General features: G+C 37.4%; 1 long non-coding RNA gene across 1 annotated transcript; it reads right to left on the minus strand.

The window, feature by feature from the left end:
* Window positions 1-3,373: 3,373 nt before the first annotated feature.
* Window positions 3,374-14,008, minus strand: LOC144087359 (uncharacterized). The gene is made up of 2 exons (XR_013304708.1): window positions 13,848-14,008; window positions 3,374-3,667 (listed from the first exon to the last, which is right to left on the minus strand). It is a non-coding gene; the product is annotated as an uncharacterized LOC144087359 (long non-coding RNA).
* Window positions 14,009-15,776: the final 1,768 nt, after the last annotated feature.

The raw sequence follows: 15,776 nt of genomic DNA on the forward strand, positions 1-15,776 counted from the left end.
TACCAAACGTCCGGGGACCAAACGTCTTTCGACGAAACGTCCGAGTACCGGATGCTCCTATCTAGAAAAACTCGTAAAGTTGGGTGTTCGTATTATGAGAGTCCACTGTACATGAACATGATAATCTTCATTTAGTGTACCATTATTTATCAATTTCTAATACGCTCATCCTCATAACAGTGAGATAGAGACGATCAAAGAAGGTAATAAAGGCTGAGCGGAAAGGTAGCCACAAATTCCACTGGAACTGCTAATTCACAATCCAGAGGCATGACTCATGAGATTGTTGAGGACCAATTTAATTGGTACAAGGAAATGTTCTTCTTTAGTATTCAAAACAGTAGGTCAATATTTTTTTGCCGGGATGCCAATTTAACAAGCGTGGCTCACGCGTGTATTTTCCGGGACTGGATTACCCACTGTTAAACACCTTGGGGCAAAACCAAGTCATTATAGATGGAAGGAATCCTTTGTGAATTACTCTTCCGGAATGGGTTGCCAGCCAATCACGAGGAACAAATGGATAAACACACATTGACAGCTAAAAACAATTAGACTCTTAATTTAGCTTACCATATCTGTTTTTGGAAGGTAGGCAACTAGAGAGCAACCACGATGGCACTTGAAGAACATGCCTGGGTCTGAACCTATGACCTTTGACCTATGAGGTAGATGTGCTAAGCAGTCAGCTATTATCTTGTTTAGCTTTTTTTTTTAGCTTTAGAGTTACTCCTGTAAATTTCAAAATTAACTCAAATCTTTATGTGGCCTTTTTAGTTTGTTGAGTTTGATATATGTCTTTGAAATAATGATGATTTAGTCAAATTTACACAAATCCCAATTTTTGCCATTGGTAGCACCTTCCGGTAATTAACTATAATGATAATTTAAATAAATGTATATTTTTCTGTGGGTGGCTTGAGTGATTAGCACGTCGGCTTCGCAGCTCTGGGGTCCTGGGTTCAAATCCAGGTCGGTCCACCTGTGTGGAGTTTGCAGGTTCTCTTCTGCGGGCCTGCATGGGTTTTCTGCGGGTACTCCGATTTCCTCCCACATTCCAAAGACATGCATGGTAGGCTGATTAAACACTCTAAATTACCTCTTTAATTAAAAAGTATTCCCTGTTGACCAAGAAGAACAAATACAAATCAGAGTAATAAATGAAACAATATCATGGCTTTTTAAACATTTCACTCATTCATTTTCATTAAAAAAAGAAATAATATTTTATTATTAAGTATTCGATTTAATAAGTTAATAGGTCGTGTACGGATGGTGTGAAGAATGGACTTTAATGTATATATAATAACTTTAATGTATATAATAACATGTGAAGTTATTCATTTTTGATCGTTTCTTGATCTATTATTGTTTCTGTAACATTGACCTTAACTCTCTGAGTGCCATTCATTTTCCATACCGTTTATCATTACAAGGGTTGTGAGGGTGCTGGAGCCAAGTGTGGGCACCAGGCGGGGGACACCCTGAATTGGTGCCCAGGCAATCACAGGAGAAGACAAAGAACCACTCACGCTTACAATCATACCTAGGAGCAATTTAGAGTGTTCAACCAGCCTACCAGGTGAGTTTTTGGGGATGTGGGAGGAAACCAGAGCACCCGGAGAAAAACCATGCAAGCCCAGGGAGAACATGCACGAATTGCTGCTTGTTAACATGTGACCTGTCATTTCCCCCCCTTTTTTTCTATGTAAGTGTGTAAATTAAATCTAACAGAATGTACTTGATTATTTGTAAAACTATTGATTTTATCTTAACAAAAGATAGTTACAGTGATGAGAATCAATATAATTTGTTCATTTATGGTAGGGAATAAAGAGACTGTTAGGTGCATCCTAACAACATTGTCTTGACGCCATGTGTCAGTGTACATGGGCATAATCATTTTGTCCACACTGATAGTGATCAACGGAAGTCTTTATGACTTCCTTTATGGCTGAATAATCATTTTGCACGGGCTCATGCGCACTCCTGTTTCAAAAACAGGAAGGAGATTATTAGCTTCCCGGAGTGTGTGCGTCGCGGTTGGAAAGCAGATAGCAGGACAGAATGGGGTCAGTGGGGGGCTCGCTCCCAGTATCACTTACTGCTCTTCCTTGACAAATTTAGAAATGGAGAAAAAATGATGAAGATTCAACCGTGACAAATGTCAACATGTGGGTTGTCGGGCACGCAAATCAGTCACAGAGGAGCCAGGTGAGCCAAAGGGCGGAGCAAAAGGAAGACTGTTTTGGATGTTACCGTGGTCAAAACGCCCCATTAAATATGATGTTGACCTTCACTCTGGCTGTGGTTTGTGTTTTGGATGATAAAACGCATGCGCACACAAACACACTTAAAGGCACACATTCATGAACACGTATTGGCGAAATGAAGCATAGTTGAGGGCCATACATGATGGATAACAAAAGCAAGGACATACTTGTCAATAATAGGGGTCCTCCACATCTGTAAACTGTACACACTGGGAAAAACCATGCCACTTTGAAAAATAGTAAACATTAAAAAAACATACATTTTCTTCCGATGGAAGAATTAAAAAGGACACGAAATAAACCTTACTGAAATTGTAGTTTTTATTTGGTTGTGCCTTTTTTTTAAGTGAAGTGAGATATTTTACTAGAAACATTGATAATAATATTCATATTAATTGTGTTATTTTTTAAAATAAAAAAAACTATGGAGGAACAGGTAGATAAATGGTGAAAAAATAATCAAGTTAATTAAGCAAAAAATGAAAAAAACATAATGAATGTTAAAATAAAAATTGAAATAAATACCAATACATTCATTTTCTGTACCACTTATGCTTACAAGGGTTTCGGGGGTGCCAGCCAATCGCAGGGCACAAGGCAACGGACAGCCATTCATGCTCACACTAATACCTAGGAGCAATTTAGAGTGTTCAATCAGCCTATGATGCAAGTTTTTGGTACGTGGGAGGAAACCGGAATACTTTGAGAAAACCCACACAAGCCCTGGGAGAACATGCAAACAGGACGGTCTGGACCTGGGATCGAAACCTCAATCTTACAACTGCATTTACCATTGGTGAAACAAATGGACACTGCCCACCCTCCCATTTCAAATGGATTTAATATCTAATAGTGACAAACTAATATAAATTCACAGCAGAAGGATGGAAAGTGAATAGCGTGTTCCATTGTATTTATCACTAAGCTAAAGGGCTTTTGGGAACATTGGAATGCAAAATATATTTGGTATTTTAATGCATAGTAGGCTATGTGTCATAATCTTTGCTGTGTGTTTAGTTTTAAAGTTAAGCCCGACAGAAGTTTAATAAAGCCCATCAAAATTGCACTCTTTAGGAAGAACTGTTCACAATCTTTCCAAGTGTAATCAGGCTGCATTTCCACCATGTTTATTCCATTACATATTTTTCAGATGATCACTGAAATTCCCGTAAATGACTTCTCAAACTAGTTTTGATGATAAACTGGTCCAAACCTACTCCCAGCCCTCGCCCCTCTTCACATACACAAACACATTTGCCCCATCCTGCCCTCGGCGCAGAGTTGACATGCTTGGCCTTTTATTATGTTCCGGACACTGTTTTTCCCGAGGCAGGAATGTGGACAGGAATGTGTTGTTGCTCTTCTACTGCTCAAAGGGAGAAACACCTACCATGCTTTCATACCGCATGCAAAGACAAAAAGACAAATGGAGACACAGCATTAGGGAGGTGAAGAAAGTGTCCGCCAATTGCGTAAGAACTTAAGAACTACAGATTCTCCTTCGATGGGTTGTTGTTTTTCACCAGCACTTTGTCTCTGCTTTTCATTACAGCTGTTAGGTTGCTTTGTGCTTGAGCGAGGCCTTGCGTAACAGCCCGCTTGTCATTGGCTCGCCCAATGTGAACCTCAGCCAGTCGTGCACCTTGACACATTTCAGCAGGCCAGCTGTGATCAACAAATGATTTTTTTTTATGTTTGTCATCTTCCACTAGATAGGTATTACACATACTTGACATTACAGACATGTTTAGACGTTGAAGGAACATCTCAAGTTTAACAGTGCACCTGCGTCGTATCATTGGATTTAATCAAAATGCTGCTTTTTGCCAAGTCATTAAGGCTCACTTTGACAGGGACTGTTTTTAACTCATTGTCTGCCGCTGACAACAATAGACGTGCAATCCATTTGAACTGGGAGTGCTATGAATGTTCATTTTCTGCCATCCCTCCCACTTCAAATGGATTGGATGTCTACTAATGATAAACTCATTTAAACTCACAGCCGTTATCAAAGGGAGCCTGTGGTCCAGTGGCAAGAACAATGGGTTGAAATTGAAGTTGGACACAAGTTCAAATCTGGAGTGAGTTCAAGTTCACTCTTTGCAAATCTCAAATTGTTTATTGAGGTGATGAAAATGATAAATATAACTTCCAATCATTTCATTTCAGAAGTCACTGTGGTCCAGTGGCAAAGACAATGGGTCAGACAGACCTCAAGTTAGTGGATTTGACTGCCATGTGGAAGATGGGGTTCGAATCCCGCTCTCGTTTGACTAATCACTACACTAGTAGTTCAGTAAATGGGTAATCCTTTTTTCATTCAAATAAAGACTTAGTCATTTTTTTCAGTCGTTGACTGGCGACACCGGGACGTGAACCCTCGACACCCACGTCGCAGGCAGGTGACTTACCCACTACACCACGAGGCGGCCCGCCTATACATGATTGGAAGTTATATTTATCCTTTTGACTACCTAAATGAACAATTTGAGAATTGCAAAGAGTGGAATTGAACTCATTCCTGATTTGAACTTGAGTCCACCTGAAGTTCTGACCCATTGTCTTTGCCACTGGACCACAGTGACTTCTGAAATGATGTGATTGGAAGTTATATCTATCCTTTTCATTACCTTAATAAACAATTTGAGAATTGCAAAGAGTGGAATTGAACTAATTCCTGATTTGAACTTGAGTCCACCTGAAGTTCTGACCCATTGTCTTTGCCACTGGACCACAGTGACTTCTGAAATGATGTGATTGGAAGTTATATCTATCCTTTTCATTACCTAAATAAACAATTTGAGAATTGCAAAGAGTGGAATTGAACTCATTCCTGATTTGAACTTGAGTCCACCTGAAGTTCTGACCCATTGTCTTTGCCACTGGACCACAGTGACTTCTGAAATGATGTGATTGGAAGTTATATCTATCCTTTTCATTACCTAAATAAACAATTTGAGAATTGCAAAGAGTGGAATTGAACTCATTCCTGATTTGAACTTGAGTCCACCTGAAGTTCTGACCAATTGTCTTTGCCACTGGACCACAGTGACTTCTGAAATGATGTGATTGGAAGTTATATCTATCCTTTTCATTACCTAAATAAACAATTTGAGAATTGCAAAGAGTGGAATTGAACTCATTCCTGATTTGAGCTTGAGTCCACCTGAAGTTCTGACCCATTGTCTTTGCCACTGGACCACAGTGACTTCTGAAATGATGTGATTGGAAGTTATATCTATCCTTTTCATTACCTCAATAAACAATTTGAGAATTGCAAAGAGTGGAATTGAACTCATTCCTGATTTGAACTTGAATCCACCTGAAGTTCTGACCCATTGTCTTTGCCACTGGACCACAGTGACTTCTGAAATGATGTGATTGGAAGTTATATCTATCCTTTTCATTACCTAAATAAACAATTTGAGAATTGCAAAGAGTGGAATTGAACTCATTCCTGATTTGAACTTGAGTCCACCTGAAGTTCTGACCCATTGTCTTTGCCACTGGACCACAGTGACTTCTGAAATGATGTGATTGGAAGTTATATCTATCCTTTTCATTACCTAAATAAACAATTTGAGAATTGCAAAGAGTGGAATTGAACTCATTCCTGATTTGAACTTGAGTCCACCTGAAGTTCTGACCCATTGTCTTTGCCACTGGACCACAGTGACTTCTGAAATGATGTGATTGGAAGTTATATCTATCCTTTTCATTACCTAAATAAACAATTTGAGAATTGCAAAGAGTGGAATTGAACTCATTCCTGATTTGAACTTGAGTCCACCTGAAGTTCTGACCAATTGTCTTTGCCACTGGACCACAGTGACTTCTGAAATGATGTGATTGGAAGTTATATCTATCCTTTTCATTACCTAAATAAACAATTTGAGAATTGCAAAGAGTGGAATTGAACTCATTCCTGATTTGAACTTGAGTCCACCTAAAGTTCTGACCCATTGTCTTTGCCACTGGACCACAGTGACTTCTGAAATGATGTGATTGGAAGTTATATCTATCCTTTTCATTACCTTAATAAACAATTTGAGAATTGCAAAGAGTGGAATTGAACTCATTCCTGATTTGAACTTGAGTCCACCTGAAGTTCTGACCCATTGTCTTTGCCACTGGACCACAGTGACTTCTGAAATGATGTGATTGGAAGTTATATCTATCCTTTTCATTACCTCAATAAACAATTTGAGAATTGCAAAGAGTGGAATTGAACTCATTCCTGATTTGAACTTGAGTCCACCTGAAGTTCTGACCCATTGTCTTTGCCACTGGACCACAGTGACTTCTGAAATGATGTGATTGGAAGTTATATCTATCCTTTTCATTACCTAAATAAACAATTTGAGAATTGCAAAGAGTGGAATTGAACTCATTCCTGATTTGAACTTGAGTCCACCTGAAGTTCTGACCCATTGTCTTTGCCACTGGACCACAGTGACTTCTGAAATGATGTGATTGGAAGTTATATCTATCCTTTTCATTACCTAAATAAACAATTTGAGAATTGCAAAGAGTGGAATTGAACTCATTCCTGATTTGAACTTGAGTCCACCTAAAGTTCTGACCCATTGTCTTTGCCACTGGACCACAGTGACTTCTGAAATAATGTGATTGGAAGTTATATCTATCCTTTTCATTACCTAAATAAACAATTTGAGAATTGCAAAGAGTGGAATTGAACTCATTCCTGATTTGAACTTGAGTCCACCTGAAGTTCTGACCCATTGTCTTTGCCACTGGACCACAGTGACTTCTGAAATGATGTGATTGGAAGTTATATCTATCCTTTTCATTACCTCAATAAACAATTTGAGAATTGCAAAGAGTGGAATTGAACTCATTCCTGATTTGAACTTGAGTCCACCTGAAGTTCTGACCCATTGTCTTTGCCACTGGACCACAGTGACTTCTGAAATGATGTGATTGGAAGTTATATCTATCCTTTTCATTACCTAAATAAACAATTTGAGAATTGCAAAGAGTGGAATTGAACTCATTCCTGATTTGAACTTGAGTCCACCTGAAGTTCTGACCCATTGTCTTTGCCACTGGACCACAGTGACTTCTGAAATGATGTGATTGGAAGTTATATCTATCCTTTTCATTACCTAAATAAACAATTTGAGAATTGCAAAGAGTGGAATTTAACTCATTCCTGATTTGAACTTGAGTCCACCTGAAGTTCTGACCCATTGTCTTTGCCACTGGACCACAGTGACTTCTGAAATGATGTGATTGGAAGTTATATCTATCCTTTTCATTACCTTAATAAACAATTTGAGAATTGCAAAGAGTGGAATTGAACTCATTCCTGATTTGAACTTGAGTCCACCTGAAGTTCTGACCCATTGTCTTTGCCACTGGACCACAGTGACTTCTGAAATGATGTGATTGGAAGTTATATCTATCCTTTTCATTACCTAAATAAACAATTTGAGAATTGCAAAGAGTGGAATTGAACTCATTCCTGATTTGAACTTGAGTCCACCTGAAGTTCTGACCCATTGTCTTTGCCACTGGACCACAGTGACTTCTGAAATGATGTGATTGGAAGTTATATCTATCCTTTTCATTACCTCAATAAACAATTTGAGAATTGCAAAGAGTGGAATTGAACTCATTCCTGATTTGAACTTGAGTCCACCTGAAGTTCTGACCCATTGTCTTTGCCACTGGACCACAGTGACTTCTGAAATGATGTGATTGGAAGTTATATCTATCCTTTTCATTACCTAAATAAACAATTTGAGAATTGCAAAGAGTGGAATTGAACTCATTCCTGATTTGAACTTGAGTCCACCTGAAGTTCTGACCCATTGTCTTTGCCACTGGACCACAGTGACTTCTGAAATGATGTGATTGGAAGTTATATCTATCCTTTTCATTACCTAAATAAACAATTTGAGAATTGCAAAGAGTGGAATTTAACTCATTCCTGATTTGAACTTGAGTCCACCTGAAGTTCTGACCCATTGTCTTTGCCACTGGACCACAGTGACTTCTGAAATGATGTGATTGGAAGTTATATCTATCCTTTTCATTACCTTAATAAACAATTTGAGAATTGCAAAGAGTGGAATTGAACTCATTCCTGATTTGAACTTGAGTCCACCTGAAGTTCTGACCCATTGTCTTTGCCACTGGACCACAGTGACTTCTGAAATGATGTGATTGGAAGTTATATCTATCCTTTTCATTACCTAAATAAACAATTTGAGAATTGCAAAGAGTGGAATTGGACTCATTCCTGATTTGAACTTGAGTCCACCTGAAGTTCTGACCCATTGTCTTTGCCACTGGACCACAGTGACTTCTGAAATGATGTGATTGGAAGTTATATCTATCCTTTTCATTACCTAAATAAACAATTTGAGAATTGCAAAGAGTGGAATTGAACTCATTCCTGATTTGAACTTGAGTCCACCTGAAGTTCTGACCCATTGTCTTTGCCACTGGACCACAGTGACTTCTGAAACGATGTGATTGGAAGTTATATCTATCCTTTTCATTACCTAAATAAACAATTTGAGAATTGCAAAGAGTGGAATTGAACTCATTCCTGATTTGAACTTGAGTCCACCTGAAGTTCTGACCCATTGTCTTTGCCACTGGACCACAGTGACTTCTGAAATGATGTGATTGGAAGTTATATCTATCCTTTTCATTACCTAAATAAACAATTTGAGAATTGCAAAGAGTGGAATTGAACTCATTCCTGATTTGAACTTGAGTCCACCTGAAGTTCTGACCAATTGTCTTTGCCACTGGACCACAGTGACTTCTGAAATGATGTGATTGGAAGTTATATCTATCCTTTTCATTACCTCAATAAACAATTTGAGAATTGCAAAGAGTGGAATTGAACTCATTCCTGATTTGAGCTTGAGTCCACCTGAAGTTCTGACCCATTGTCTTTGCCACTGGACCACAGTGACTTCTGAAATGATGTGATTGGAAGTTATATTTATCCTTTTCATTACCTAAATAAACAATTTGAGAATTGCAACAAGTGGAATTGAACTGACTCCTGATTCCCGCCTCATGTTCTGACCCAATGATTTTGCCAGTGGACCACAGCAACAACTAGAAGGTGAAGAATCAGAAGTCAGATTTATTCTCCGACTCTCTTAGCCTTACTTGCTGTCATTTTTTAAAGAAAAAAAGCCTTACTATACTATGTCGTTTTTTAAGAAAAGAAGCCTTACTATACAATATCGTTTTTTAAGAAAAAAAGGCTTCCTCTACTATGTCGTTTTTCAAGAAAAAAAGCCATGCTATACTATGTCATTTTTTAGGAAAAAAAGCCTTACTATACTATGTCGTTTTTTAAAGGAAAAAAGCCATACTATACTATGTCGTTTTTTAGGGGGGAAAGCCATACTATACTATGTCGTTTTTTAGGGAAAAAGCCTTCCTCTACTATGTCGTTTTTCAAGAAAAAAAGCCATGCTATACTATGTCGTTTTTTTAGGGGAAAAAAGCCATACTATACTATGTAGTTTTTTTAGGAAAAAAAGCCTTACTATACTATGTCGTTTTTTAAGAAAAAAAGCCTTACTATACATGGTCTTTTTTAAACAAAAAAGCCTTACTATACATGGTCATTTTTTAAGAAAAAAGACTTACTATACATGGTCTTTTTTGTAAATAAAAAGCCTTACTATACTATGTCGTTTTTAAAGACAAAAAAGCCTTACTATACTGTGTCGTTTTTAAAGAAAATAAGCCTTACTATACTATGTCGTCTTTAAAGAAAAAAGCCTATACAATGTTGTTTTTTAAGAAAAAAGCCTTACTATACTATGTCGTTTTTTACGAAAAAAAGCCTTACAATACTATGTCGTTTTTTTTAAGAAAAGAAGCCTTACTATACAATATCATTTTTTAAGAAAAAAAGGCTTCCTCTACTATGTCGTTTTTCAAGAAAAAAAGCCATGCTATACTATGTCGTTTTTTAGGAAAAAAAGCCTTCCTCTACTATGTCGTTTTTCAAGAAAAAAAGCCATGCTATACTATGTCGTTTTTTTAGGGGAAAAAAGCCATACTATACTATGTCGTTTTTTTAGGGGAAAAAAGCCTTACTATACTATGTCGTTTTTTAAGAAAAAAAGCCTTACTATACATGGTCTTTTTTAAACAAAAAAGCCTTACTATACATGGTCATTTTTTAAGAAAAAAGCCTTACTATACATGGTCTTTTTTGTAAATAAAAAGCCTTACTATACTATGTCGTTTTTAAAGACAAAAAAGCCTTACTATACTGTGTTGTTTTTAAAGAAAATAAGCCTTACTATACTATGTCGTCTTTAAAGAAAAAAGCCTATACTATGTTGTTTTTTAAGAAAAAAGCCTTACTATACTATGTTGTTTTTTACGAAAAAAAGCCTTACAATACTATGTCGTTTTTTTAAAGAAAAAAGCCTTACAATACTATGTCATTTTTTAAGAAAAAAAGCCTTACTATACTATGCCGTCTTTTAAGAAAAACGCTTTACTGTACATGGTCGTTTTTTTTAAATAAAAAAGCCTTACTATACATGGTCATTTTTTAATAAAAACCCTTAATATACATGGTCATTTTTAAAGAAAAAAGCCTGACTATATATACATAGTTTTTATTTTTTAAACAAATAAAAGCTTTACTTTACATAGACCACTTTTTTTTAAAAGAAAAAGCCTTACGATGTCCAGCCATTCAAGTCATTTTGCATGCCAGCTTTACGTTTGTATCAAATCTCGGGGTATTCTTTGCTCAGTTATGAAGCACGTCTAATAAGATGAATAAATATTTGACATTATCGTCGACAAGGAAAAAGAGTGTCGCCAAACTTTCGTCAAAACATATACAGACGCTCCCCTACTTACGAACGCAATTGGTTCCGAGCTGGTTCATAAGTTGAATTTGTTTGTAAGTTGATTCAGTGCTATATTTTGTATTATAATTTATGTTTAAGGCCGATATAAGTATCTTGAAGGTTTATATAAGTGCATTTGTATGTTTAAGGCTTGTATAAGTAACACGCATTGGTTTGTACTGAAAAAAAAACATTTAATAAAATGGAGAGAATATGTACAGTACTGTAGAGAGAGAGAGAGAGAGAGAGAGAGAGAGATTTATGTATTAGAAACTGGCCAAAAGAAGCGACCTAATGACGATTGCACAGTTTTCTTCTTTTTTTCATCATAAATGATGCGGTAGCACTGTATGGCATCATTCAATTGATTTGCAAACTTTGTGCAACGTTCAATATTTGGGTCCTGCTGCTCGATCTTTCTGTTTATAAATGGTACTGACGGTTGAACGATACAATGCCCGCGAAACGCTTACCACTCTCACGCGCATCAAGCTTCGTTATTATTGCCACTCGTTTCAGAAGAAATGGCTTGCCTCTTCCTTGCAACTCCCTCAATAGAAGCCTTTAGCTTTTTACCAACCATATTCAATATTGGATGCATGAGATATTTAATGATAAAAATGAAAAAGGTTCTTTGCACACTGTAGATACATTCACGCACTTCCGCATTGCAACGAATAAGAAGGTAGATGCTGGGTGAGCTGAGCTCTCACAGCGCCAGGCGTCGGTGTTAGCGGCGGAAAGAAGTACTACTCCGAAAAAGGCGTGAAATACAAAATTGGACTTGCGAACATTTTTGGACTTAAACGCAATTTGCAGACATGTTCGTATGTACCGTTGTTCGTAAGTTGAATGTTCGTAAGTAAGGGAGCGTCTGTATTAATATTAGATATCGTTATTCTAGTCTGGCATGGTGGAAAGCTGGTTAGCACCTTCCTGTGTAGAGTTTGCATGTTCTTCCCACACCTGTGTGGGTTTTTTCCTGGTAGTCCGATTTCATCTCTGGCAGCCCTCGTGGTCCTTGTGATGATAAGCGGCACAGAAAATGAACGAATGAATATTATTCTAGTATGATACATTGCTATTCTAACAAATAATAACAAACAAACTATGGGATGGAGACACAAAAAGAGGCACAAAAGATTGAAAAAGTATAAAAAAATCAATAAATCAGATTACATGGTGTACACATTCCTTTTAAACAACACTGAACATGCGTCATTGTGCAATTTTTCGGGTTCTAACGTCAATGGCACTAAAACATGATTGCTTGCTGCCAACTCTCCAAGTTCAAATTGATTGGTTGTGTGGAAAGAATGGGTCAACTTTGGTGCCTTCTTGACCTTTTTGCCGCACAGTATTTCTTGCGGGTGTTTGACAATGTGGAAAAGGTCCAAAATAAATACATGTACAGTATGAGACACTTAAGTATACACGCAATGTAAACATCAGTCTGAGGGGGGAAAATATGACCACACTTTCCACTTCATCAACCTAACACTGTAACAAGATGCTGGATCTCTTTGGTATAAAATGTGAACTTTTCATTGGGTGGTCTTATTTAAAAAATCATATCTGTGCAGTCAGTCTGAAGAACGCAAAAGTCAATTATTTCACAAGCCCCCTGGAGACCATTTGATTCTTGTCTGATTATCAAGCGCATCTATTCTTATCAGCATAGCTGCTGGAATGTCCTGTAAATTACTGCCAGTATTTCTCGCCTTCCCGACTAATTAGCTTCTTGTAACATTTCAACTAATTCTTATTTGAGTAATTCAGTATTTTTCTCAACTACCGTATTTTTCGGACTATAAGACTTTACTTTTTGCTCTCATGTGGCTTTAATAATGAAATAGATTACCTATAGAATTTCAAGGGCCAATTACCATAATGCCCACTTGTTTCATTTATTCAATTTGGATAGCATTACAGTGAAGTGGCCTTTCTACATGTTTTCAGAGTAGGTACTTTCATGCATGTTATATTATTCAACAACCTAAATGTATCAACTACGTGCCAAGTAAATATGATTGATGCCACTGTCAAAAAAAAAATGCGGGACTGCACTTTTTTTTTTTAAATCCATCCGAAAATTAGTGCCATTATAGAAGAATAATTTGAGGTAGAACAGACATCCACAAGCTACTACCTTAAAAGCAGAAATAGCTAATAGACATGAGTTACTATGGCAATTGGTTGTGCCAATGTTCACTTACCCTGATTTTACCTTAATAATCACGAGAATGCAAATGTTGCCACTGTAAATGGACACAAGTATTAGAGAGACGAGAACAACTGCCAGACCGTGCCCCAAGTCTGGACCCTGATGCCAATTTGTTGGGAAAAAATGAATATTTAAAAGAAAAAATTCCATGATGCCAATTTGTTGGGACAAAACGAACATTTTTTAAGTGTAATAATGGCACACAGGAAGGTCCAAAACTGGGTTTAAACCCTTGATCTCAGAGGCCTATGCACTAACCAATTGCTCACTGGGCTCACATGGGCGGAGCTAGTGTACCCAGCATTTGAATAACATTTACAGTGGGGGGGATTCCGGGGGACTCTCCACGAAAACGCTCTCTTAACTGAACAAACAAATTTAAATTAACTTGGATTAATATATACAGACACACTCAAACATACGTTTAATGTGACTTTACACGAAACTGAATTCTAATTTTGTTTTAATTGTTTTTACCTTCGTTCTGGCCGGGTTAGTTGTTTGCCACGCCTCCACCCTCACGTTCGCTATCGATGGGTTGTTTGCTGTTGTATTCCCTTCAAAATATTCCGAAAATGATGCACACAGATGTCCTCACAATAGGATAACACACGACCACTTACCAACGAGAAGTAGTCTTGAATTAGCGATCGCTCCGCCAACAGGAGCTATCGCTAAGGGGGGAAACAGGAAATGCAACAGCCTACCCACGTATTGATAGTGGGTAATGAAGTTTTATTCTGAGAAAGGGTGCCATTGCCTATCGGTGTTGTGTGCATGAGTATTCTTCATTACCCAGAAAGCCCTCTTTTTGCCCGCGCATGCGCGTTGTGCGTTTCCTGATCGTTGCGTAGGAGGAAACTCGTCTGAATAAATCGTTCAGTGCTCGTAGATATCTGTTATACACGAAAGAGATGCGGCAAAAAAGACAGTGTGCTACAATGATAAACAGCCTCTCATGTCATGGCCACCTGGCTTGGTCGCATCTCGAAATTTTGATCGTATCGCGGGCGAATTATTCGATCGAAATTTTCATCGTACCATGAGCATGTCGTAGGTAGAGCTAATCGTAGGTCGAGGTACCACAGTACTGATGAATAGAAAAAACTGAGGTGGCTATGTGAATACTATACTTGCAGGATTTAATTTAAAAGAAAAAGTAGCAGTGCATGTAATGGGCTCATCCTTCACTAGGTGATAGTAGATGAGCAAGACGGTGGTCCTTTTGAGACATCACTGAGTGATGCACCATTCACTGTTTTGACAGAGACCACCTGGGGGGTTGTTTATTTATTAGTGGTAGGGGCTGCTTGGCTATCTGCCCACAACTACAGACGGCTGTCAGCTTCACAGCCCTTCACATTAGTGTGATTGAAAGGCAACGATGGCCAGTGAAAGTGACGGGGTTTGCTCACTCTTTATTATTTATTTATCCGTCTTCTCAATGCAGTTTATTTTTAGTTGGTGGCTTGAATGAAAATAACAAAAGAGACCAGTGTTGTTATTCAAGGTTGCTTTCTTGCAAGTATATAGAAATGGCACGTCCCTATAAGAGCTCGTGCGTCATTGGCCGCTGAGTGGAGATAAGGCATGATTTCTGAGAATTAACATTGTCAGAAATATAAAATAGAAAAGTGCGACAGGCAGATGTTTTGCGTCATTTCCTGTAATGGAAAAAATATTGACAAAGTTGTCCTTGTGAATGTGTTTTTACCGTCGCTTTTTGTCCAACTTTTGACATCATGGAAGCGCTTTTGTGGCATGACGTACACTCTATTGCAGTTGTTGATTTTTTTTTTCTTTTTTTAAAAGCTAATTCATCTTCACTTTCATTGATGTCAGTGCCAGAAAAACCAAGTGAATGGACGGGTGTTCACTCATTCATCCCAGTCATTATGAATTGGGCTTCTAAATAAGTTAATGCCATTGAAAAAATTACATTAGCAGCAGGTTTTGGAAGCTAATGAGTTAAACGCACATTTCACATCATATTTAGACCCTATAACAAGTTTGTTATATATATATATATATATATATATATATATATATATATATATATATATATATATATATATAAATGGGTTCACTTTCCTGACTTCAGAGTTTCTAGGAACCCCCGCAACCCTTACGAGGATGTGCGGTACGGAAGTTGACTGAAAGAATGAATATATAATTATAGTTTAGAATGGAAAAAGAAATCCTAAATCATATTTCATGGAAAAGGACGAATAACAAATTTACTACTATGTTTTTTTCCCTCTCAAAATCTTAGTGAGTCGTCAATGGTGATAAAATGTGATAATAAATCTTAACCATGCGATGCAGATGATTCATTGATGTTATCATTACAAATTTGGCAGAAATTCAAGTTAACCAATGAGAAAGAGTTCAACATAATAATGCTGT

The sequence above is a fragment of the Stigmatopora argus genome, chromosome 13 (assembly GCF_051989625.1).
Source record: "Stigmatopora argus isolate UIUO_Sarg chromosome 13, RoL_Sarg_1.0, whole genome shotgun sequence".
Classification (NCBI taxonomy): Eukaryota; Metazoa; Chordata; class Actinopteri; order Syngnathiformes; family Syngnathidae; genus Stigmatopora; species Stigmatopora argus.